Below are 27,489 nucleotides of genomic sequence, written 5' to 3' on the forward strand. Positions count from 1 at the left end.
TAATAAGTATTTTATAATTTTATAAAAATTCCTTTAATAAGAAAGAATAATAATATGACTTATTTATAGTTTATGAATGTTAAATGACTTAAAAGTTCAAAAATTATGATTTCAACCGTGCACTTAAATTTTCGCTTTTCTTGTGAAGAGATATAATAACTGAGAAAAAAAAAAGAAATCATTTCACAGTCACTAAAATGTGGTATTATGACTATATTTTTCAGAGGTGATGTGCAAACAAGCCAATTGTTAGTTACTTTGTAGGCTTACAAGTATGCAATTTTATATTAACATCAAGTGTAAGCTACATTAATGTAATTTACATCTATTTGATTTATTAACTCGCATGCATTTTTCAAGCGTACATTTTTTTTTTATTCTACCACGAAGGAATAAGGTCTACAATAGATTATTTAGTATATAAAATATCTCCCGTGGAGTATATATATAAAAATATAATACCGTTGACTTTCATGAAAGTTGCCTAGGAATGTGGGGGGTCCTGCAAAATTGTTCGCATGAGTCCCGCACCTTCTAAAGCCGACCCTGGCTGAAGACTTATGCTTTCTTCAATGCAATTACAAATATCTAACTTTAACATCTATCTACACTCTACTAAAGATACGACATAAAAGGGTGCTCATAACGGGAGAGTGGATAAATGTTATGACGAAAGTGCATCGTTGAAATTTTAGGGGTGTGTCCAAAGAAAATTGGATCAAACCTTTAAAGCGGCCAGCTTCTAATATATATATATATATATAAAATGAAAGGTACAGTCCAGCATACTAAACTTTCTCGCTCTCAACCTCTTAAATCAAATCATGTTATTATGCTGCAATTATTGACGAAATATTTATTTACTCGTATGAAGTGTGGAAGAAATCATATTAGTCGTATTTGAGAAAATCGTCTAGAAAGAACCAGCTCTCGAAAATAAACAACCCCTTCTGGAACTTTCCTAGAAAAAACGACCTGTACCATATTATAGGATTGCTAAGAAAGTCGTCAGAGTGGTTTTTGAGAAAATCGCCATAAATTTTTAATTTCGCCCTTCAGTTAACTATCCTTATTTTTGAGAGTAGGAGGAAAAATTCGAAAAACACTCCTAGAGAATCTTATTAAAAATCTTAAGTTTAAAATTTGGTTTCAATAGGTAGAACAGTAGACCAATGGTTCTCGATCGATGTGTCGCGACACACTGATGTGTCACGCAGTCTCCTAAAATGTGTCACGAAATTTTAGAATTTAAAAAAATCATGAATAATTTAATAATAATTAGTTAAAATCAAGACAGACTGCATCAGTCAACACCTCTAGTGGTAGGAATAATGCTCAGTTCTATATAGAGTGATTATAAAAAAAACTAATTGGTTTCATTATTATAATAAATATTATTATTATCATTTATAATTAATGATAATAATAATTAATCATAATAATTATTATCAATCCCTCGCTTAACCTATTTTTTTTTACGATGCTTTCCATCTTGGCATGAGAGTTCTTTGCTGGAAAAGTATGATACTGTCCTGAAAACTGGCCTTGAATCAATTCTGAACTGCTCCTTAAATGACAACTCTTGGACACAAGCATGTTTACCTGTTGGTTTGGGCGGTCTTGGTATTCGACGAGCTGTGGATATGGCGATTCCTACATTCTTAGCGTCATACCACGGATCTCTGCGTTTAATCGAAGCTCTCCTTCCACAGGGTTATTGTTTGGATCCAGATGGTTCAGTTCAAGAAGGCTCTAATAAGTGGGGAAACTTAGCAGATACAAGCCTTCCGGAGATTAACAAAAAGTGTTATCAGTCATCTTGGTATACACCAATTGCATGTCAATTACATAATCATTTGTTACAATCTGTTGTTGTTCCGGAAGATAAAGCCAGGCTTCTTTCTGCCTCGTCTCCCGAAGCGGGTGCATGGTTGATGGCGATACCTTCTCCGCCTTTAGGCCTTCATTTGTCAAATGAAAGCTTTCGAATTGCTGCAGCCTTACGTTTAGGCTTAGCAGTTTGTGAGCCTCATCGCTGTCCAGCGTGTGGGGATGAGGTTAACCAACGTGGCCTGCATGGCCTTTCATGCATGAAGAGCGCTGGTAGATTCGCCCGACATTCCTCTGTAAATGATATAATACTACGAGTACGAGCCCTCAACACAGCTGAATTTCATACGGGAACCTTCTGGTTGCTGTCGTTCGGATGGAAAGCGACCGGATGGGATGACACTGATTCCATGGATGAGAGGTAAATGTTTATTGTGGGACTTCACATGCGCTGATACATACTCCCTCTGTCAGTAATGAACGCTGGAGCTGTTGCTAATCGCAGAGAAGCTGAAAAGCAAAGAAAATACAACAATCTTCTCGAAAAGTTTGTTTTCACTCCAATCGCTATTGAAACAAGTGGTGCTTGGGGTGCAAGAAGTCTTGAATTCATTAGGGAGATAGGAAGACGCATTTCTTGTGTTTCCGGCGAAGTTCGCTCCACATCTTATCTAATACAGCGCATATCCGTTTCTATCCAACGTGGTAACGTCTCGTCGGTCCTTGGCACTTTACCACCTGCCAAGGAACTGGATGAGGTGTTTATACTCTGAGAAGAATTGTTTTATATATAATAGTTACTGGACAATAGTTTTTCTTTTGACGTTACAATTACATAATTATTTCTGATTTAATATTTCTTGTTTCCGACCGTGAATCGACATTAATATGTTCTGTAACTTTAAAATACTATCGTAACAGTGTAATTTAATTACCATTTGTATATAATCAAATTTGTTTAACAATGTAATAAGTAATATATTAATATAATTTATACAATAATGTAAAACAATATTCTTATATTCATAGAAAAAATGTAATTAAATTATCCATTTAACATTAAAAAAATCAAACAAGTTGTCGCGATATCTTGACGTTCAGTAAAGTGTGCCGTCAGTAAAAAAAAGTTTGAGAACCACTGCTCTAGATGAGTGAATATATTTACATCGGGACGAACGGACGGAAGAAGAGACATTCTAACATCCGTTTTTCGCTATATAAGGATCATGAAACGTGTAAATCCGTTGACATTTTGAATTATTCCCCCCCCCCCCCACTGTGTAGTGTTCTCTTCTACCATCGCTCGAAAGTAAAATACGTAATAACAGCGTTATTTAATAACAATGGTTGTACGAGAGGGCATGTATCGCATAATAATTGAGTGAGTTTTGAAGCAAAAAGTAATTCTTTTCTTGATGGGAGGTGTTAGTAGAATTTATAATTATGAATGTGTCATAAGCCGTGGAGGGTAAGGTTAGCTACCAAACAAGAGTTGAGACAGTATCGTCTCGAAAAATTGCCATGGATGTTACGTCTCGTCTCGGAAAATGTGTTGTCTACTTCTATTGGAAGAGATCTGTATCATCTCATATCCAGGTTTTCTTCGGAAAAAAATTGTTCGGGGAAGAGAAATTAGAATGGAAGGAAAACTGCCTCTTGAGTACATGGTTAGCGCACGTGTCTACGGCCTGGGGAACCTGGATTCGAATCCCGACGGGAGTTCATATAGCTAAGATCTCATATTAAGTTGTAAGTTCACGTCTCATATGGATCGTTCAGTGTACAAGGAAATCAAGTCAACTTTTCAGTCATTTTAGACTTATTCCATCTCTAAGATCTCCATCTGAAGTTCCTTTCAGAGATTATAAAAGATTGAGGTCCAGACATTGTAAATAATTCTTATAAAGTTTTCAGCAACGCAAACTTTTCTCTTTATACCCCTACTTGCATGTTCTGTACAAACTTCGTCTCCTTTTCTCACAACTTTGTTACATATTATTTGACTAACTTGTGCTGTGAACGTTTAATATAGCCTCGGTGCTGAAAGGGATGCTAAACTTTAAAACAACCAATCAAAATCGGAAGAGGCTGCACTGGGCCACTATTTGCTTAAGGGTGTGTACCCTGCAGAAGAGTGACATGTAATTGCAAATTAGTTTATCATTACTCAAGGTAGGACGCGGTTCACCAACTCAGGAGGAACAAAACCTCGCCCCCGCCAGGAAATATGCCCGGAAGAATCAATGCTCTATTTCGTCACGAACATTTTGTCTCGTCTCGTATCCTTGGTAATCCTAATGGAGGGGATGAGCGTCCTGCAATAAACCAAGGATGGGATGGAATGCTTGCTTTATAGGATAACGAATGAAATAATTTTATAAACATTAATTTCTAGAATGTGATGCATCCAAGTATGAAACTTCAATATTTTCATCTCTGATGCTAGAGGTCTCCGATTCGATTCTAGGCTATGTGAGTTGGTCATTAATCGTCCGTCTCTTTTAGTCTATGGGGTATAATCGTGGGACGAAAACTAGAAATTTCATTTCATTTCAATAACACTTAAAAAAATTAAGAAAATAATTCTCCACGTGAAAATTACAGCGATATAGTGGTTAAATTATTCAGTTTTACATCCCACAGTTTTAGCGGCTAGAGTAAAGGAGATAATGATGATGAGAAATAAATGCAATGATTAAATGAATAAAGTGGGAGAACCCCGAGAAACACGTACAAAATTCTCTTGATGGCAGAGATGGTGTGGTTAATAAAAACTTGACCCACTACCCACTGACCCACCATCCATCGTGACCCACGGCCCACCGTGACCCACCCTGACCCAACACCCACCATGAACTACTGTGGCTCACTGTAACCCATCAAAATCCATTGTATCAACTCTGACCCATAATCTACCCCAGCGTTTCCCAACCTTTTTTAACATACGGCACACTACGGCTGTTACTTGGATTCTCGCGGCGCGGCACACTTATAGATATTATTATTTGTAAATGTAAAACACAGTGGTATTTTTTCTGTGATTATTGATCTCCTCCTCGCAGAGAAGAAAGCTCTTATCACTTGTTTTTCCTCGTGGTAAATCTTTATGCTTATTTTTCATTCTGATTTTAAAACAGAGAATAATTGCAATAAAATATTGGACTCAGGTTTTTAAAAATACGCTTTCTTTTCAAAAACTGTATCCAAGCGTTTACTAAGAAGAAATATCACTAAATAACGATCGAACAAACAAATCTCTTTTACTTTTAAAACACAAATGTAGTAATTTGTCGAGAGGATTGAATGATATTTTACATTTTCAAGTTACGAAATAGTCTGCAACAATAAAGAAGCAATAATGGTCATAATAATGATAACAAATACTTTTTTCAACATTAGAAATGCAGGACAGTAACCCTTTATGAAACTTAAAATTGTAGATTCATAGTAGAGGTTAATAGTAATGTGAAATACAAATATACATTTTCCCCTACGTTTTGCAATTTGATTGCTCTAAAATTAATAATTTTGTTTCGATTCCTCGCGGCACACCAGCGGCCCATCCACGGCACAACGGTTGGGAAAAGCTGATCTACGCCCTTCTCTCCACTGATTAAAGAGTTTACACTTGTAATAAAACAAGGCTGTGAAATTACCAGTAATCGGAATTTGAATTTCTATGGTCTATCGCTCAAGCATCGCTGTTACAATACCGGTGGATCTGACCTTTACGATATAAAATGATAAAGTTCTTGTCATGGGCCACATTACGATGGATTTCAATAATTCTTTCCCTGTTGAGTTACAGATCCTTTTCAGTGAAAAATACTCGTAGGATGAAATTTGAAAGTCTCAAATCAAGGTAAAGTAGACCAATGTAAATGGGAGGAAAAATGTAAAATGTTCCATATAATTAAGCATACCGTATGGAACTTAAAATTTCCATGTAATTAAGCTTACAGTACAAATTTTATGTCTATTTATGTATTTATGTTATGTATATTTTAGCTCCATATAATAAACACAAACTCCAGCAATTATTATAATAGAAAGCAGTGGATATAAAATGCGAAACACTGTATTTTTTGTTTCTCAACTAATATCGATCTTTTGGATTATATTTTCTTTTCAAATCAAACCACTACCGATTTTGCATATAGAAAGTGCTCCCCCATAAATAAGAATTTTTTAAAAAAATGCTAGGACACGTTCTGTTTATTTTTAATAGAGTTGATATACTGAATTTCAGCTCCCTAAGTTGAACGGGTCGTAAGATACTAAATTTTTCACAAAAAATCGAATCCCACTCCCTCTTAAGATATGTATTATAATAAAAGCGATATGATAACACCTTCGTTGGGATTAAGGTCTAACTATATACTAAAAGTCATTTCATTTAACTTTACAATTTGGCCGTGATGATCACGCACATCTAGTTGCATTCAATCTTTATATAATTCATATTTTATAGGCGATTCAAAAATATATTTTATCCAGTAGTTAGCACCTTAAAAAAAAAAAAAAAAAGACAGGTTGTGTCTCGAAAGCCAAGTAATAAGTTCTGTTGCTACTGTTACAATTACAAATATCAATATCCAAAAGTGCCTGAAGTTCTTTTTTAACTTAGATACACTCATCTCAGGTAAGTAAATTGAAACAAATGGAAAAGAAATAAAAATGGTGGCTTTGAAGTAAAACGTAGACAAATTTACCAGTGTTCATGAGACGCTGTTTACAATGCACTGACGTGAGTCAGAGTGAGTCACGTCCTGCCGACCCACGACCCACCGACACACTCAAAAATCTTGACCCACTTTACCCACTCCATCTCTGCTTGTCGCGATCTGGAATTGAACCAAGGACCCCACGCACCAGAGATGAACGCTCTACCACTGAGCCATCGCGTCCCCAATGTAGTAGTTAACTATACTATAGAATAGGGTGGAGTGAAATAGTGGTTATTTTTTTTTTTTTGGAATTATTTTTTCTAATAGGGCGGAAAAGTTGCCTTACCATTAGAGTACTGTATCACAAAAATATTATTCTCATTAATTAATTCCTTTGGGTGCCACACGGGACTTGAAATTTGGCTGAAATCCAATATTTTTATCCGTATTGGTAAAAGGGACAAACTTATTTTTTTCTGTATTATTTTTTTTTTATAATAGAGAGAATAAGTTGCCTTACCATTAGAGTACTGTGCCACAGAAATATTAGTCTCCTGAGTCATTTCCCTTGGGTGCTGTACGGACTTGAAATTTGGCTGAAATATGTATTTTTAATAGTATTGTGAAATGAGTCATTTTTTTTCTGTTCGGAAAAGTTGTTATACAACAATATTGTATCACAGAAACCTCACTCCTCTGAGTCAGTTCCTTTTAGTGCTATAAATATAGAGGGCTCGAAAAGTTAGTTCTAACGTACTTATATTTTTTACATTATACATGAATGGAAAAATGAAACTAAGTATCTTACATATATGCTATATTCGAATACAACATCTTTATAATTATTACAAATATTACACATGTTTCATAACATCAACCTTTTTGTTTCTTATCTTAGTTTGAAAATCAGTTGGAAAATCTTTATAAACATATGTGAACAAACATATAAAAGATCACTACCTTGTACGTAAAATTGGACTAGATTTATGTAGGCATCATTGATAAATACTGTATATTAATAATATTAGAGAAGTTTGTGAGGCGATTTTTCATTCTTGTCTGTTTGAATATAAGCTAAGAAAGCTTTATAATACGATATGTGAAAAAAGATGACAAAAATACACCGCTCAGTACAAACATAAGATTTAGGTTTTTGTGTGTAGTGTATGTTACAATAGACATCTTCACACAATTTTTAGATTAATTGCAAATATAAGAAACGTCATGTAATGACATGAACATTTCTGATCTCAGTTTGAAAATAACCTAGGAAATCTTAATATACAAATAATATGTGAAAACATCACAAAATACATTACTTTCTATTCTTGAAAATGAGCTAGGAAAACTTCATATCAAAATAATATGTGGAGATACATGTCAACATACATTACACTGTAGAAAACTATGACTTTGTGTTGAAGACAGGCGTACGTCTTCGGGACTCGAGTCTTGCCCTTATGTATTCATCTCGTGCACTTACCACAAACACAAGACGATGCTTCTGTCACCAATCTTACACATCGTTCTACAGCTTGGCTAAGGCATGGAATATTCGGAATTTCAATATTTGTGGTATCACCTTGAATGACTCTATGAATATTCGCAGCAGTGAGATCCATAATAAGTGTGTGTGTGTGTGGGGGGGGGAGTTATAGCCAAATCTGTCCAGTTTATGAGTTCTGTGTAGTCTTCAGCTTCAAAATTGAGTAATGGAATGTAGTAATTTCTGATTCCAGGCATTTGCGAGGTTTTTGCCTTAAGGACTTGTCGAAATATCAGTTCTCTGATATGTTTCTTCTCATTTGTGATCATAGAGAGGAGAATGTTTTCAGGATGTGCAAAGTATCCATTTCTTTGAAGTACAGGATCAATGACAGCCTTGTACTTTTCAGGAAGGAAGCGCGATAACTGAATTATTTTGAAGAAATGTCTTGATCCATCTGTGCCAAAACGTTTCTGTTTTATGCTGAACCAAACTGGCGCATACACTTTTACAACATACCGAGAGAGCACTTTTAATTCTTCTGAAGGGTTTGGTGTAGCTACATACAATCGAATAATTCTGTTTGCTGTAGGAACCCACCTGACGTGCGAAATGTTTCCTGGATAGCGTTTTGCCAAAGAATCAGGAAAATGTCCATTTGAAACAGCCCTGCAAATCTCATACAAATACTTCTGATCCGCACTGAGATCATTATAATTCTCAAAAGCTCAAAGATGGCTCTCAATTATATCTTATTCCACAACTTGTTGGTTTTCACAATTTAATAATGATCTTCCAATCTGTCCAGAAAATGTATGAGGACCTGTTGTCTTACCATCAATTGATTCTAGCAAATGTCTTAAAGGGTGCTCATTTACGTGCAGCAGACAAACCAACCATTGAAAAAGTCTCTGGACAGACTCTTCTAAACGTCGTATTATTCCACCATTTCTGTCAGTATTTGTAGCAGTCCTTGTATTTGTAGCACGAAAATTTGAAATATTTTCACTCTACCGCAGGGATGTAATGGAGGGTATACGCGGGTATACGGCGTATACCCACCTCCAAGTTTTGGAAACTATCGTATAGCCACCTACAATTTAGGAAGTACGTGGGTATACGCTAAATTCGATTCATAGTATTTGACCAGGATATTAGTGCGGTTTTTCGTGGAGGGCGCTAGTGTAGTGTTTACATCAGTTTCTAGGTAAGCGCGGTGGGACAGGGGAACGGAGAGCGTCACTCTGCAGTGTATCCAACGATTTTCAAAAGTTGCAGTTTACATGTTATAAGTAGCCTAATCTGTTTCGCTTAATAAAGAACTCCATAAATTATATAGTTGTTATTGAATACAGTAATGGTTATTCCTGCAGTAATGCAGATGTATTGTGGATAATGGCATATGCATGGAAATTAACGATTTAAGAACAAGATAGCATACAAGTGAGTTTCTACCGTGTATTAGGCCTAAGCAGATTATACAAAAAAAATTGATTACGTTTTATTTGATTTAATTATAAAACAGTAGAAACCTGTAAAACTCAGTAATAAGATGTAATGACTAAAATATTAATTATGGGTTGGTAGCTTAGATACTTGCGCAATATCTTGTAACTGTAAGTTTAAATCAAGTTAAGTCTCGCGATGCTTGTATTTGTTTTAATGTAGGTCTATCGATTGACAACTAAATTATTTTCTTGAGTTGTAGCCAAGAAAGAATTCCCATACGTTTCCACTCGAGAACTGTGGAAGTTCTCTCCGTTGGTCTATTGGCTAGCGCATGTGTCTTTGTTGTACGTGGTTCTGTGAGAGCCCAACAATTAATTTTACAATGTTTCACTTTCATTAATCATTTGTCTCCTCTAGCATAAAGAGCATAATCATGGGACGTTAAACTAAAGAAATTTCATTTCATTGTTTCGATTAATGTGAACCCTTTGGGGGAAAAGGAAGTGAAGAAGAAATTTTCCTTAATTTTTTAAAGGGCTACGGGATTGGATAGCTTGTCTTTCGGGATTGCCTTGTAAAACCTGATTACAATGTATCTTTCTTTTAGGATTATAATCGTAATCCAGCCTTTTGGTAAATGTGAAATAAAAGTATCGATAAAACATCAGCGTATGGGTAATGTAAGCATAAATATCATTGGTTCAATACACAATAAATTCACAACTTTTATTTATGAGTATAGAAATTCCCTTTGAACTACCTCTGAATTTCTTTCAGACCCTAGGTCTCTTGTGACAAAGAATTAATTCTATTATCTGTTTTCATACACAATATAATTTTGAAACTTGGGAGCCTAGTGTTGTCTTTGTGTCTGTAATACGTAATCATTTGTCGATTGACTTCAGAAGACTGAGTTTAGCCCGTGAGCATAAGTTGCATATAGTTTAAACATATCAGATGTACGGTCTTGTTTAACAAATCCTGTGTGCACATATTGTGAGCGGGAGGAAGTGAGATTGCATGATATGAATGAATTACCAAAATAATTAATATGCAAAAATGCAAATGTGGGAGGAATCTTTATATGTAAACTGATAATTACTTTAAATTACTGCAACCTCCAGCCACAAAGTTAATTTACTAAATTTAGTTCAGTCGGTAGAGTCTTAAGTTGAATAAAATTAAAATTTTGAAAAGCAAAATAAGATTCCTGTTAGCATGAAACTCTAATTTACAGGTTAACTATGGTTTTAACACCCATCCTGTATGCGAAAGATACCCAAAATACGCTCATCGTATTTACGACTCGTTGATAGACCCAGCTTCTGGCCTGAAAAGGAAACAAGATAGACAAAAGGGTAACACATTACCTTGCGGCCATACTGCAAACAAGAATAGAAGTCAAAATTCTAGTGGTAATCCTTTTTAATGCACCACTTCCATAATTCCAGATGCACAAAATATTTTAATATTACAGGAGCACTCGCGCGCGCGGTCTCGCTATGAGACCTGAGAAAAAGAAAAAAAAATATTTCCTTTTAAAATTTCTTTATCACACTTTTGAGCTCTCAATTTTAATCGTTCGTGCACGTTTATGGTTATTGCGCCGCGCTCTTCTTACTTGCAGTGTCTCTGCTTTCACTATTGTATACACTTCCGGGTAGGGTTTCTTCCGATCTTGGGGACCATGCTCCTTTCTCTCCTGTCGTGCTGCTAGGCTCTTTCTACCGTCATCTTTCCTCTGACATTGGATTTCTGCTACACCAGTGGCGGTTCAACAGGGTAGTCCTTGGTGCGATAAAACTAGCGAATAGGTTTATATGTGAAGAAAGTTCTCACTAGACTGTCATCATATGACACACTGGCGTTATATTGCACTAAACCCGCCTACTGAATACAAGCAAAAAGGCTCAGTTCTTGTATTAAACGGTATTTAAATAAGCTATGCTATAATTTCGCATCAGACGTTGCCTACAAAATCAGGCATTGAGTTTGTCTTCATTAATGCTGTTACTAACTTTATTTTTCACTGTAAGTGACGTTAACAGGTGATACGGCGTGTGACGTAAAACGGCAAAAGTTACTACTTGTGCGAAGCACTTCACTAAATATATGGTAAAGCATTGTCTCTTCCCACTAGTAACTTTTAATACATGTTGCACTTTGTCTGATATCACCTCGTAGACTTTTCGTAAAACGCACTTTTGTAAATGTTAGCGTTACCTCCTACGCTCTCATTCCACTAAGAGAATATTAGTTCGGCGTAAACGAAGAGTTACCGGAGGTAAATTACCTATTAATGCTCATTTCCAAGCACACACGCACTAAGTATATGTTTGTAACTAAAGCACTGCTATTTCGAACACATAGCTGAATGCTACAAAGTTTCAAGTAACTGACGGTTAAACAAGACTCCGAATTTCGTGTTCGATGTTCACTATATCGCGATTCAAGAGGAACTGTCCTTCCTGGTTGTCCCCTGTAATGTTATATTCACTTCAAGGTTTATTGTTTCCTCCAACTTTTGGGTTGGGCCAATCCACTATAGCCTGCTTCCCTGGAATAGGGGTGAAAGGTACATCCCTCACCTGTGAGCTTCCAGTGACCTAGATAATTCGATATACAACACTTTTTCATATTCTTTTGCACTTTGTAGTTCACTTCAATAACATCGTTGATAGTCACTCTGAGTGTTTGATAGTTTATTTATTAAGCTTCAGTTTAGTATATTGCACTCACTCACACTGTGCTGTATTTACTAGAAATATTAAAATAAACACCAAAATTATTCAAACTTGGTCACTTGACATGTTTACTTACACGACTTGACAGGTGGTACCACCTAGTGGCGACACCAGGAACTGTTTGTACAAGTGACATTGCATATTGTAAATTACTGAAACTGATGCATTGAAGGATTGTGCTTATGAGTTGATTACTTATGTTAATTAAACAATTTAAATAAGCTACACCGAATGCAAACAAATTAAAATGACTCTAAGCAAGGCTGAAGTAGCCTGACACATCATAATAAGCATTATAGAACTGTTTGAGAGTTCGCTTCTCTCTTGCAACAGTATTGCATCTCGTCTAGGTTTAAAAAAAAACTGAGGTTTGTGTTAGTCTCTCTGAATACCTTCCACAACCATTAACTAGGCCTAAAACTGCCATTAGTACAAGCCATTTATATCAAACCAAAATATATATCGAGCTAAATATATCTAAAACTACGGAAACACCCAGAAAGTTTATTTACATAACATAACACATACTATTATAACAAATCATATATCAGCGGAGCAGATGACAACTATCTTTTGACAGAGACATCTAGCGGATGTCACGGAACAATTACAAACAGCGTTCTAGACAACAACCACTATAACTCAAGTGGACTCGTCCATAATTTTGAAATTGTCAACTTCCCTTTCTCTGAGAGTGTTCCGTTGACCAAGGGACGCTTCAAGAGTCTAACATGCTAAAAATGGGTGTGTCTTAAAAAAATAACACCTCTTTGTATCCTGCATTCTCTCATCGATACGCTAAAAATTTTATGACTTTTAAAGCATTGTATTTGTGGGCACTGTGTCTCGGTAGTGATAGTGTATGCTCCTACCTATAACAACACTAAGAAATGAGACTAGCAATCCATCTAAGCAAAACCTGAAGCTCATAGGTATTCTATCCTTATAAAGATGGTTACATTGATTCCTACATCTTCCACGACGTGGGAGTCCAACGCTCCGTTAGGAACACATGCTTTCTTTAAGTTTTTTTTTTGTGTGAGGCCTTCGCTGCCTCTCTGCCAGCAAAATAGCGTATCTAAAATATAGAATTTTCTCTCTTCTTCGAAGTTAATATTAATTAATATCAAAATATCATTGCTTCACTCTGAAGTCCCGTCCTGTTGTTCGTTAATATTCAGTTACATAACAAAATAAACCATATATATACATAAAAATACTAATAAAAGTTATATGCTACCGCTGATACGTATGTAAATATCAATAAACTTTATATGCAAATCCCTAATTAAATTGTAATAATATTCATAATTTCACGCAAAAATTAAATATGTAATTCATCTTAAGACACAGTTCATGTGATGTTCACAATATGAAATTCAAAGACAAAGGTAATCAATCGTCTTTAAACAGCTGTATTTTTATTTCAAGGTAAGTACTAAAATGTGCTACGTAGATTTCCGGTCAATTGTTTCATCGCCGGTATCTTTGAGCAATGAGATAGCAGTGGAAGACAAACTTCGTTCTTCTAACTTGATATTTTGAAAAACTTACGCAAGCGGTTTTGTTTCTTAAATACATATCTATTCACTCTAATCAATTTCAAAAGTACCATTAACTTTATAATAACATAATGAATGTAAGAGTTGCCCTGAAAAGGTATTTTGTATTTCTTTTTAAATATGAAATTCATTTTTTCTGAATTTCACGAGCTATAAGAAATCAATTGTCAGGCTCCCCACTTTAAATTTTAATCGCTCCCCTATCGCCTCAATGTAACATTGGGTTTATTTCTTTTAAATATATATTTTTTTTTCAAAATATGGTAGAAATACTGGATTTTTAAATTACCAAACCATGCTAAATAATGACAGGTTAGATATCAGAGAAAGTTATCTTTATCTACCTTCTTAATTAGGGGCGGATCCAAATCTCCTTCGGAGGCGGTTAGATTATCAGTTTCTCTCTCACCAGTCTTTTGCAGCACATCCGAAAATGATCTCAATGCAAATTTGTTACTGAAGGTACTGTCAATCGATCGATCACATGGTCGAAATTGGTAGCAATTTCGAAGACGCCTTATCTCAAAACTACACAATAGAACTTGCTTTAAACAATGAAAGCGCAGTTGCCAAAGTATAACTTTGATACACAAAGATGAACTTCGAGGTTTCGTTAACAGATGAATTAGGAATTCCTTACACTCTAATGCTACGAAGTTCTTAGTGTTTCTTTGTACAACACTGAGGTTAGTTTATTCGCAAGTTATTGTCATATTAATATGGAGGGTGTATGTACTTTTTTTTTTCAGTCCCTTAAAATGTTCTGAAAATAACTTCCATAACTTTTGAAATTGTGTTTGTCTTAACTTGAACATATGCGTGAAGTGGTTTATTATGAACAGGGCAAAAACAACTGTGATAGATTAATTACAAGTGATCCGGTTAGAAACACTGTTGTTTGTATTTTAGTTCCAAAATCGGCCGCCCGCACTCATTCGCTGGTGGACTAATACTTTTCATGTGCTGTATTTCAAAACAAAAAAATTCACTAAACAGCTGGTCGTCAGGCTGTGGTCGCGAATTATGTCTATTAAAAAAAAAAAAAAAAAGTTTGCGTTTTCGGGGTGTAAGAATCGAGTTTTCTGATAATCTCTTCTATAATGGAAAACATCACTCTGAACCTGCAGTGGTTTTTACTCACGATGTCACATGTGCTGTCCTTACCTTGTGAAAGCTGACCTCTGGTACTATAATAAAATAAAGCCAAGCTCTTTCTAAATGTTTTTCTTGGAAACTCTTTTGTTTCTAAAGATCAGTGGGAGATAGAGTTGAGTGGTGAAGAAGATGAGGAGTAGGGCGTATATCTAGGTGGTGACATTGACGTTGTTCTATTTTGACATAGCAATGACCACCGTTTTCACGCCCTGTATAATCCAAATTCAAAGTCTACCTATTGGATACAATTTGAGCAAGGCAATATGGCATGGAACCAGTTCATTTCCAATCTTGTAAGGAGGTTCCGAAAAAACAAGTCTTTACTTTAGTTTAAGGGTTAAGAGGAAATTAAATGTACATATTTGCACCAAGAAATCGTTGGCTCTCATAAAAATAACAGAACAACGTAACATATCGTCAGTTTAGCTGAAGCTTTCACCGTCGTTCCCAATACCATCAAATACAACAGCGAACTTCGGATTAGTACTACTCATTTGTAGCCGCAATTGACATCGAAGAAAGTGGCGATTGGTTTTCATATATACTCAGCAGCTAGTACTAGTAGTGGTTTTTCCGCAATCTACCGGGCAAAACAACAACAACAAAAAAGGATGGGGCAAAAATAAACATTTTTCTTTGTTGTTTCGTTTTCGTTCAGATAAAAAAAAAAAATGAAGAAAATTTGTTAACAGGAGGGGGTAGAAAACAAAAGTCAGGAAAGACCTAGCGTATGAGCATGTCAGAGCAATCTTCGAACATTTCAGGAGAGCCGTCACTTGTAGTAGCCGAACTTCATTTGCTTAATAGTGTTTAAACTTGGGGGGAGGGGGGTTGGCGAGTGCTAGAAAATTGGTTAAAAAGGAAGAGAGGCAATAGCTGTGTGAATTCCATTGACGATAACGTAAAAGCAAAGATATCGAGAAATAGGGAAGAAAAATCCAAAGAACAATTAATTTGCTAACTACTACTTCAGAAAAAGACGTAAGTACATTTATTTATTAATTTATCGATTTCACATTATAAAGGTTGTTATGGCATCTCCGATTTGATGACGAAGATGTCAGAGGGATAAGGTCCTTCGTTAAAGACATTGCAAAGGAGACTAATTGGGGCCTATAAGTTAGGCACTATTCCGATATTTGCGTGGTGCGAATGAAGAAAATACTTTCAAGATAGCTGATCTGCAAAGGGGTTACCATACCTTCACCGATTTATTATTATTATTATTATTATTATTATTATTATTATTATTATTATTATTATTATTATTATTATTATTATTATTAATAATAATAATATTATTATTATTATAGGAATTTACAACTGTGTGAACGACCCAGTTTTAAATTTAGCTAGAAACAACTGTGCGAGTAATTCTATTAAAAAAAAATGATAGCCGGCCATCCTCCCTGTTCTTTTCAAGCTTTTCTTTGACAGATTAAGTGAATGCTGGAATAGTACATCAGCTTATAAGTACTGGCAGCATCCTTTTCAAATCCTTTTGTCTGACAGTGTACTTAAGGTTTAATAAGATGTGAGACCTATCAATCTCAGAAAATGTTTGATCACGGAAATTGCAATCTACCTAGAAAAGCTAGACTTTTCTTATCTGCTTCCTCGGTTTTAATTTCTAAAAAAAAAATCTTAAAAATTCTAATTTGAATTTAAAAAGTGGAAAAGCTCCCATTTTTTAGTTTACAATTTTATTTCTTTTAGGAAAGACTTTTAGGAGGAAAGCATTTTTTGCCTTTATCTATTTTTCGTTTTTCTCCAGGGTGTATATTTATTTTATTTTATTTTATTTATTTAACAATCACCAGATACAGCTAAGAGGCCATTTTATATTGGATACCTAACAACAATGGAAAGGATTTGGGAAGATATTGGTCATGGCCTGTTTAGTAGGTACTATCTCGGGATTTGCCTGGTAGGACTGAGGAAAACCAGTCAGGATGATCGACAGTGGGAATTGAACCCACGACCTCCCAAATGCGATGCAAACGCTTTAGCAGTTGAGCTATTTCGCTCAGCAAAATTGTCGTTTGTGATTTTTTTCTTTTTGAATTGCTCCTGCGGGAAGCTTGAACCTCGACCCGAAAGAAATTATTGGATTAAAGTTTTAGATGGGTATATCGATACTACCCGACTCTTAACTTCGGAGCTGGCATCAGGACTTAATTCAGCCATACATTGGCTTCGAATTGGAAGTACAACCATTTCTACAACCTGACCTACTTACGCAGAGTTAGATATGGTCTTAAATTAACCTATGATACTGTAAGTAATCTTTTTCTTAGTCCCTGATTAGTAGGTTAAATGGCTCGATAACTATTCTCCAAAATGTAGCTCTCCACCCAGATTTTTATTTTTGTTACTTCATATGCATATTCTGCTTGTTCGAACATTAATAGCGCAAAGGCAAATAAGTGTTACAGAAAGCGTTGTGGTGAATTTAAGATAAAACCACACCTGTCAGGAAATACCAAATTCAAGAGTATGGAGAAAGTAGATACAGTATTTCACAAATTAAGTTAAGGTCTCATACATAATTGTGGATTAAATGGAGCAAGCTTTAATTAAGTCTTGCGTTATTTCCCGAATATCTTGAATGTGGTATTTTTCGAAAATACAAGTATGGTTTCTCCTAAAATTCACCATACTACAGCTTCTTCTAACACTATTAATATTTGAGCAATTAATGCTCAAAATTCAGTTTTCTGCACTTTCCGGCGCTCGTAACTCGAAAAGGGCGCCGCTTTCGACTTCGGTGTAATACATTTTTTTTTTTTTTTTGCTTGTTTTCATGTCTAGTTTCAATCCCCAAACGCATAAAACATATATATAAAATGTGTGTGTGTGTGTGTAACAAATGATGGAGCGTATACCCACCTAAAATATTAGCATTACATCACTGACTCTACGTATTGTAAAATGTTTTGGCAGAACAAAAACACATACTCTCCATTTCAATTCTTTTTAGTTCAAGTTTCTAAGACAATTATTTGGCAGGATATCAACCATTCCTCTAGTCTTTTTGCTCGCCAACCTAAAAGCTGGAAAATTTTGCGGAAGGAAAGAGTTAACCATGCTGGTGGCACCCAAAGATAATAGATTTCAACGAAAATAAATATTGATTTTTAAAATACTTACTAAGGAGCAATAATCCCGCACTATTAGAATACCGATGTGCAAACTTCAATTTTTCACTCTACCCTACTATAGAAGCATCATGTACTGCAATGTGACTTTTTACTTCAAATCACAATTTTTGCAAGATATATTTTGTCAGTTAAAAAAAAAAAAAAAAAAATCTAATGGATAAAGGCAGTACGAAGAGGTAAGAAGCTCTGTCTGGAGGCTGGCTTGTATTCACTTTAACTTCACCCCTTGCAGTGGAGCTTTTTTTTTTTTTTTTTTTTTACCCTTTTTCTTCTCTCGGAGGCCCCTGAAAAAAAATGTACACATATGGATTACAAAGAAAGGCTTAAAAAACCAGTTCGAGACTACCTGTTCCGTTTTGAATGGAAGGGTTCAAATCAGGGCAGATCCGTTTTTCTTCTTCTTAAAAAGGAAGAATGATTTGTGGACTTATTAAAAAGCTCGTGTTACTGACGCTTTCAAACATACATATATATACATTTTGCACATGTGACAGTCTGCACACCGCCGCCTGTTCACCCTTTGACTATGACATAAAAAAGAGGGGGAGGGGGAGAATAGGCCTATAGTTGTGCAAAAGAAGTTGCGGAAGTTCCCGTTTCTCTACAAGAAAAGAATAAAAGGGTTCATTTTTTGTCCCAACCAAAATAAGGCAGGCTTAGAAAAAAAAAAGTGAGAGTTAACTGAATGTTGCTCATGTTTGACCTCTTGAATTAGGATTTCAGGTAAGGGTTGCCAGATCACTTTCAGAAGTATTTTTGCACGGCAAATCGTAGTACTGACTGAAGTAGGCCTATTAGTAGTAGCAAAACGACGGCAAAAATATTTGACAATTGCTGTCTTAGTTTACTGGATTTTGAGTAGTTCCACTGACTCCGAAAGTTAAATTAATAATAATTTTTGTAGGTGAATATGAAAATTCATCAATTTAATCAAGTCAGCGTCAAAGAAAATTTTAGTGTTCATTGGTACAGTGGCGGATCCAGGACGGACTTCTGGGGGGGGGGGGCTGGGCGGAGATTGTAATACTGCTACTTAGAGCTACTTTTAAGAGCTCCAAACTCTGGGATGGGTTTTATTTTTATATATAAAATAAGAAAGTTTCCTCTTCTGGGAGGGGGGCGATCACTCCGATCGCCTCCCCCTGCATTGATAGACGTCCATCAAGGGAGAAAAAGTATTGTCTCTTGTTTTCGTTCAAGTTACCACTCTACAATTCCTGAACACAAGTCAGAATTAAAAATATGACCCCCAGCATTTTAAATTAAGATTTCTTTATTTTAAGTCAGGAGTGAGACTCTTCGGGAATAAAGGGGTGTCATTTGGGAAGCGGAGGGGGCAATTGCTCCCCCTGAGTTTGGCAAGTCCATATTGTATACTACTATAATAATAAAAAAATGAAACTCTTATGTCGATTGCGGCAGTTCCCCCCTGGCAAAATCTGAAATGACGCTATTGCAATGTCTTGAAATTCGAGACCATCAAAAATAGATACAAATGACCGAATTTATAGCGTTTTCAATCCGCATATCAATAAGCAATTTAAGTAAAGTAGATCGTTTATATTAATATAAAAAAATATTTTTTTGTAATCATTATGGTTGGAGTTCCTGTGTTTTCTGTATTCTATAATAAGAAATCTCAGGATACAATGGTCAGCAAAAGTGATTTCCTATCCGTACACTTTCTTTTGGGATGAATTTGAGTACGAATAGGGCTACCTGTTTTCAATATATAGCATTCCGAGTAAGAGGAAAATTGCCATCTACCCATTGCTATCTATTGAGGTTCCCATATAACATTTTTTGAGTAGGCTACATAGGAAAAGATTGTTGTCACATACAATCTATACTTTGAGAAATATATATTCCATGTAAAAAAATCTTACCTAATTTTTTTCGAAATCGTAATAATAAATTTTATTTTAAATATCAATAGTATATAATTTAAAAGAAATATAGATTTTTAATAATATTTACATTGTATTGTTTTATTAATGTGATTTTTATTTCAATATTATGTTATACATTCAATATACACTTAAAAGAAACTTAAGTGCATTTCCTCAATATAATTCAATTCCTTTTGTCTTACAGATTCTGTGATTAACGCTTTAATGGTTAGTGTTCAATACTCATTGCTGCAAAAATATGAGAAAGAAGACAGTAAAATGGTAATTAAAGAAGATAAATAAAAAGGGTTTATACTTATATATGCACAGAGTACTTCATTATTGTTGTGTTTAATTATATGTAGTATTTGATTTTAATTTATTATTTATCATTAATTATTATTAGCATGAAAATAAGTAGATTTCAATCACTTTTTGTTTTAAGAAAGACTTTTTTTGTTTATTTCAGCTCAGCAATACAAAATGTATGACAAATCGAACTTAATTGTAACTGAGTCTACTGTTATACAAATCCATTATATACAGTATAAGTTCATAACAATATATATATAAGTTCATTTTCCTTAGAAATGAGTTATATGCATATATTTATATTTTCGATCTCTAGAACATTGCATAAGTGTATAGCTAATGCGCTCAGTCCCGGGTTTAATCTCTCTAAGACAATCCAAGTCTTTTGGCATTTTTTGTACTAGATTCAGCTTTTTCTTCATGAAATACATTATATCCTAACAGTTCGGATTAAAAAAAAAAACTATTTAAGTCATTATCACGACGGTTCTCTAGTTTTACTAAATAACTGTAGTAGTGTCACTGTGTAGTGTGTACACCATAAGAAGGAGTTTGGATTGGTTTTTGGTAAACCAAATTCCTTAACAAACCAAATTTTACCAAGCCTAGCTTTAAATATAGCATTTTACCTCAAATTAAACAAATTATATTTAAGATGAATTTATATTTGAAAATAGAAAAATATTTAAGTCTTTAGATTTAGTGAGTAGAAAGTCTTTTTTTCTTTTTCGTTTTATCCCACGTACATATTAGTATTTGGCAATCTGAGCATTATACTAACCTGCTACTCTCAACAACATTGCGGGTAGTCTATGAAGCAAGGGTAATTTCCATAAATACTCCCATGGAAATACATGAGGAACCGATTTCTGATTGTTCATGTCTTTGGATCAACTGGATGGGCCACTTCTATCAACAAACTGGATTCCTAACATTTGAATCCATTTACATCCTCCTGCCTGAAATTGAAAGTGATCAATGGAGTACTTCTTGAGAATATTGCTTCTCCTGGACGGATACATGGCCAGACAGAGTGGTAAACCAAACACCTTAAAACTAAATAATGATGGTAAGCAAAACAAGTAACAGTGTTACATGTACACCACGTGAAAGAGTTTGATTTGTGTGACGTGATATTTTTTCAATTAATATTGAAATCGGAAGTGGTAGTATATTAAAATCAATTCCAGTTTTATTAGAGAGATTGGAGTAGAGAATCTTGACACATTTTAACTTATTGCAGAGAACCACTTTCTTTTATGTATAACTGCTTTTATTCTATAGTGATCACCTTAGAAACAAAAAAAAAAAAAAAAAAGTGGTTGATTTTCTGCCTCTCCCGGTTTTAACAAAGAAATTAGAGTAAAACGAAAATACATATTCTTGAGACGCTTAATTGATTCTAGAAAACCGCTTCTCGCCATCTTTATCGTTTTTATTCTATAACGATCAGCGTTAAAACAGGAAGTGGTTGATTTATACCACTTCCGGTTTTAGTATAGAGATTAGATTAGAGTATATTCTTGGAACGCTTAATTGATTACAGAAAACCACTTTTTGCTATCTATTACAATTTTTATTTTATGGTGATCAACGTTAGAACCGGAAGTGCTTGATTTCTGTCACTTCCGGCTTGAATATAGGGTTAAGAGAAAAGATTATACTTATTCTTAGAACGCTGAATAAATCCCAAAAAAAGAAACTGATTTTTGCTATCTTTTATTGTTTTCGCTTTATGCAAATGAATATTGAAACCAGAAGGAGTAGTGAATTTCTATCACTTCCGATTTTAGTAGAGAGTTAAGGATAGATAAGAAATATATTTTGGGGACACACTAGATCGATTGCAGAAAACTGATTCTCTCTATTTATTACCGCTTTTGCTCTATAGTGTTAAAGATAAAAATGGGGGGGGAGGAGTTGATTTCTATCACTCCCAGTGTGAATATCTTGTCCAAAAACGAACCAATTTCTAACTTTTGACCTCTCTACATTTTGATCAAATTCGATGGTGATCCATTTGGTAGTTCCCGATTTTTTTGGTCCCCCGGACAGACGTATGAACAGGGTAAATATATGAAGGACTTTTGGTAAATCAAACTCCTTAAAAAGAAGTAAGGCTCGCACTCCTTTCAGGAGAGATTGTGAATGTGCAAGCGTAGGACGCTTTCTTGACTTCGGCACTTACAGAGGTGTTGTAATTAACATCACACTTTGGTCACCTTTACTTCCCCAAGTGACTCCACGTACTCGTTTAAGAGTCTGGGTGAACCTCAGAACAGCATTGTAAAGAGGATAGAAGAAGAAAAATTTCCTGCCCCCACCGGAAACAGAACCCGGGCCACTTAGTTGCTAGTTAGATGCCTTACAGACTATGCTACCGTGCCTCAATAATAATAATAATAATAATAATAATAATAATAATAATAATAATAATAATAATAATAATAATAATAATAATAATAATAATAATAATAATAATAATAATAATATCTGTTCTATTAGGAAAGCGCAATAGGTAAGGTTTAGCACATCTCTCTATCTTTAATCATCACTGAGTTTGAACCTTATCAGACCGTTAATTGAACTCATTCATGGCTAGGTGGTTAGAGTTATCGTCTTTAGCGCGGGAGGGCTAGGTTCGATTCCTTGTGAGAGTACATAAAGTCCGTATCCACAATGTAGCTGTAAGTTAATGCCTTACACAGTCTCCATACTGAAATGGGGTCATTTTTTTAAACGAAACCAGTATAGCTATGGTTAGCATACATATCTTCGATGCAAGAGACACCGGTTCGATTCCCTATGGAAGTTATTGTGGTTTCGGATACAACTTTAAGCTGTAGGACTACGACTCACTTAGCCTCGGTGCTACCCGAAATCAACCAAATCTAACAAGCCCTGCTGCCGTAGTCGAACTCTGGAATATAAAATGGGACGCTGCCTCTTATTTACTCGGAGACTATCTATGGTTCTACATCGGTGTGTGAAGTAGAACAAAGTTAAGTACGGGAAAGTAAGGATAGCGGTTAATTTTTCGTTTGTGTAACTACAAACTTTCTCGTAGGTACATAGTTGGCGCACGCGCCTTTGGTGTGGCAGATCCGGGTTCGATTCCCAGTGGAGGATCATGTGGTTCGGATAACACGTTAAGCTGTAGGTCCACTTCTCATATAACCACGGTGCTAAAAATAACACTAAACTCCATCCAACCAAATAGCCAATCTTTGTGTAACAACTTCAAAAGTTGCTGCAAATCTTTAAATTGTAGGGGAACGATATGCCTCCATTTTACCTCACTTTGGACGTTTTACGTTATATCACTGTAGGTATGTTAAAGAAAATATGCTTTTAGAAAGCAACCAAAGGGTAGAGTTTCCCAAAAAAATCGAGATCACTGGCAATCCTGTTTTTCAGAAAAGTATACTTAAAAAAAACTATCTGTCTGTGTACTACCGATGCCTTGCTTTGGAAAGAAGGGTTAAAATACAGGCAGACATATCTTTTTTTTTTTTTTTAACGTAAGGGTTGGGCTAAAAAAAAAATGTACTGACTGGTTTGTTTGCTTGTTTGAGAAAGACCGATAGGGGTATGTGTTGCGAGTGGAGGGATTATAAGGAAGTGTGCCAACCGTACAAAAGATTAAAGCCTTTACCATATCTTTGCAAAGTTACATAGATCTTTCTTTTTTAAAAAATATATTTCATGCTTTCTTTTACAAACACATGGTGCCTATATCTTCAACCAAAAGCTGTATAGATTTTTTTTTTTTTTTTTTTAACATTCAATGTATTAAAACCCTTTCAATGAAGAACATTATCAACAGAAAAGGGTTCTGGAAGGGGTGATTGTGTAAGACTCCTTTTTTTTTTTCCTTTCTTTCTTCTTTGTGTGTATAAGGATTCAGTCAGGCAATCAGAATTTTATATTATAGAAGATAATTTATAGCACAGGATCTGAACGACAATATAAGTAAATTGTGTGCAACTGAAAAAAAAAAAAAAAAACGTATGTTGTCCTGAATAACCATTATGTTTTAAAGTAGCGTAAAGGGAACTTAGGAAATAACAATGTATATTTGTATTACACAAAATATCAAAATGGCTATATTGTCTGAGAGACTTGTGTGCAATTTTTCAGATCCCTAATAATAATAACAACAACAATTGAGGAAAGAAGTGTATTTCAACTTATCACGGATAAGAAGCTGACTGTACTAGAAGCTGGAGTTAGTTGGCAAATAAGGACGAAATGTTGAGTAGCTGTCCTTAGTTAAACAGCATACAGAGAAACGGTAAGAATTTTATTTTCTATTATATTGACTACACAAATTACTTTATATTACGTTGCGTTTGATCTTCTAGCTACAGTTCAACTGATTTCAATAAAATGCTGTAAGCTGGTTTTTCTCGATTTTCATTCTTCTAGTCCCTTGAAGCTATTGCAAATTATCACAATCTAGTTTAACGCTAATACACATTTTTGTAAGTTTCAATTTATACTATTTGCATTATTCTCCATAAGATATTACAAAGCTATCTTATCAATTTATTTAGAGACATCTCAGCGTATTATCTTTTGTGTCATTGTAAATTAGCTTCCTATTCCTTTTGTCAATCAAATATAGTTACCTTTGGTGTATTTTCATCTAGGGTACACAAATATCTGCTGTATTTACTCGGTTTCAGCTATGTAAATAATACTAGTGGACAATGCACATTGGTCATTTATACTTTTAATATAACCTTCTAAATAAAGTGAATGGTAAATACTATACAGATACGAAAGTCTTATTGTGTTATTTAGCATTCTAATACTATTTATGTTATCACTAATAACGTTTTATTTTAATTGTTTACTGTGACGTTATTTTAATTTGTTACTTTTTTAAAGGGATCGATCCATGTAGGACAGCTCATTCTTTGAATTATTGTATCTAATTCTAAGAGTATGTACAACTACTTCAGTTTCACATACAAGTAGAAAAATATTGGTTTAATCATATACTTTTCTTATTGGAAATGTTTCGTAACGTTTTATTTATTAGTGTATCGTAACGTATCGTTTATTAGTCCATAGTAGTTGTAAGATTATCACTTACAACTACTATGGACTTCCTTTTCAAATTCATACCTTACTTTTGTTTTAAAAGTTGGAAGAAATGCTACTCGTTTAAAAGATGATATGTTTATCTTCTTATTGTACTCAGAAGTTTAGTTTATACAAGGAAATTAGTACAAATTTGGTATGTATGGCATTCCTTATTTCAGTTGTGCACGAGAATTATGCTAAAGTATTTGTTGTTTATAAATCACATTGATTTATGGTAAAACAATTTTCAAGCTTTCACATTTAACGTATGTAATGATAAAAACGAAAATATGCACAGTTTATTAATAGCTACGACGTGCTTAAAACAATTAACGAGGAATGTGCAGAAAACTTTATTAATTTTTACACTAATAAAATACAGATAAGAATAAAATACTATTTTTCAGAAATTAAAAGTACACACACAGAGAGACAAAAGCCTCCATTTTCGGTGCAATAATTACGAATAAAATTTACAATGAGACAACAAATTGAATTTAAGATCGTTTTATAAGCAGTCACTCGAAAGTACATGACAGCCTTTTTCTTCTAAATAAAATACATAGCTTGTATTTAATCAACTTCTTACCGTGAATCATTTTCTAGCTGCTTTTTATTTAATGGGTAGATAAATCTGGTGGCCATTGTAAACACTTCGGAGTGTGGCGCTTATTTAAAAAAGTTACGGTGGGATCTTAACAACTGTATGGTTGTGTGTGTGTGAGTGTGTGTGTGTGAGAGAGAGAGATTCACACATGTGCCACCATATAGGGATCAAAAGTTGAAGGTTTCCTACATTCAATCTTGCAAACACTGAACCCTTTCATTGTTAAATAAAAAAAGGGTTTGAATAGAAGGGTTATAAAAGGGGTAAAAAGGACAGGGAAAACTGGCGTTTTTTATTTAATATAAAGGACAAGAGATTAAAGATGGTTCCTTTGTGTTATTTTTTTTATATATACATCAAAGGGTTTATTTAAAGACATTCAGTATCGTAAATGGTGTACGACAATCCACCACGTGGATATATTGAATAAAAAAAATAAAGGCAAGGAATTAAAAAAAGAAAGAAAACCCCATTCTTCGAAGAAATGTTATGGGAACCCTGGCAAAAGGTTTTGCGCAGACTCTAAAGTTATCTTTTAGTGGAGTTTACTTTCAAACCATGCGCAGTGAGGTTTTAGTACAGAGGTAGCAGAGTACTAGCTAAGCCGAGCCTCTTTCAGTCTGTGATTTTATGTGCATTGCATATGTTCGTTTCTTCTAGTTTTTAGTGCTTCAGCCAATCTTAACAACAAAAGTATATGTGTCAAATGAAATAGTAAACGGTGAAATTTCCTTATTTTTAAAAATAAATAGTGAAAAATAAAGAAAAGTAAGCTGGAAAATATGAGTGAAGTGTTACTAGTGCAAAAGTTAAGTGTGTAATAGTGTTGAAAAGTGTGTGAATCAAAATATTCTTAAGAAAAACCAAGAAATTGCTATAAAAAGTTCTTATGATAAAGTTTATCATTTATAAATGAGCCAGAAAATGTGTGTTTGAGTGTAAAAATAGTGAAGTTTTGTGTATAAAAGTGGATGGCAACTAAGGAGCATATTTTCTCGACTCTTCAGTATTCACTTTCAAACATACACACACACACACACACACTCAACATCTTAAATTATCCCTTAAGATAACAACAGAGAGAAAAAGAACATTTAATTTTGTAAGGTTTTTTGTAAGCATTTTCTATATGAAACGTTTCAGAAAGAGAATTCTCTTAAAATTCGAAAACCATTAAAAGAGAAAATAAACATTTCTCAGTGGTTTTATTTTATCGTTGTTGATTTTAAGATTTATGAAGTTTTTAAAAAAATATATTAAAGAAAGTAAACTGATAATTTCTCCGATGTTAAGCTATTTTTCTTATTTCCTTAGTAAAGACATTTACATAAGTAAACTGTAAGAAGAATTCGATTTTACTTTATTTCAAGCATCACTCATACTATCATCATATATAATAGTTAAATACTTGAAAGGAAAGTATACATGTTACTTTAAGAATTTTATTAATTTCAAGAAATAAACAACTTTTACTTAAAGAGTTCGTAAACTTAAAAATTATCTTTTGTATTGAAAATACATTCAACATTAGAGAAA

The 27,489-nt window shown here is 34.4% G+C and overlaps 1 long non-coding RNA gene across 2 annotated transcripts in view; it reads left to right on the top strand.

Annotated features, from left to right (window-relative positions):
* The window catches only part of LOC145690277 (uncharacterized), a 390,913-nt gene that overhangs the window by 52,706 nt on the left and 310,718 nt on the right, over positions 1-27,489 (top strand). For both annotated transcript variants that reach the window (XR_014132186.1, XR_014132185.1), the window contains exons 2-3: positions 20,149-20,225; positions 24,396-24,549. This is a non-coding gene — a long non-coding RNA (uncharacterized LOC145690277). The remainder of the gene's footprint in view (positions 1-20,148; positions 20,226-24,395; positions 24,550-27,489) is intronic.

The sequence above is a fragment of the Thermobia domestica genome, chromosome 7, assembly GCF_964235325.1.
Source record: "Thermobia domestica chromosome 7, izTheDome1.hap1.1, whole genome shotgun sequence".
NCBI lineage: Eukaryota > Metazoa > Arthropoda > Insecta > Zygentoma > Lepismatidae > Thermobia > Thermobia domestica.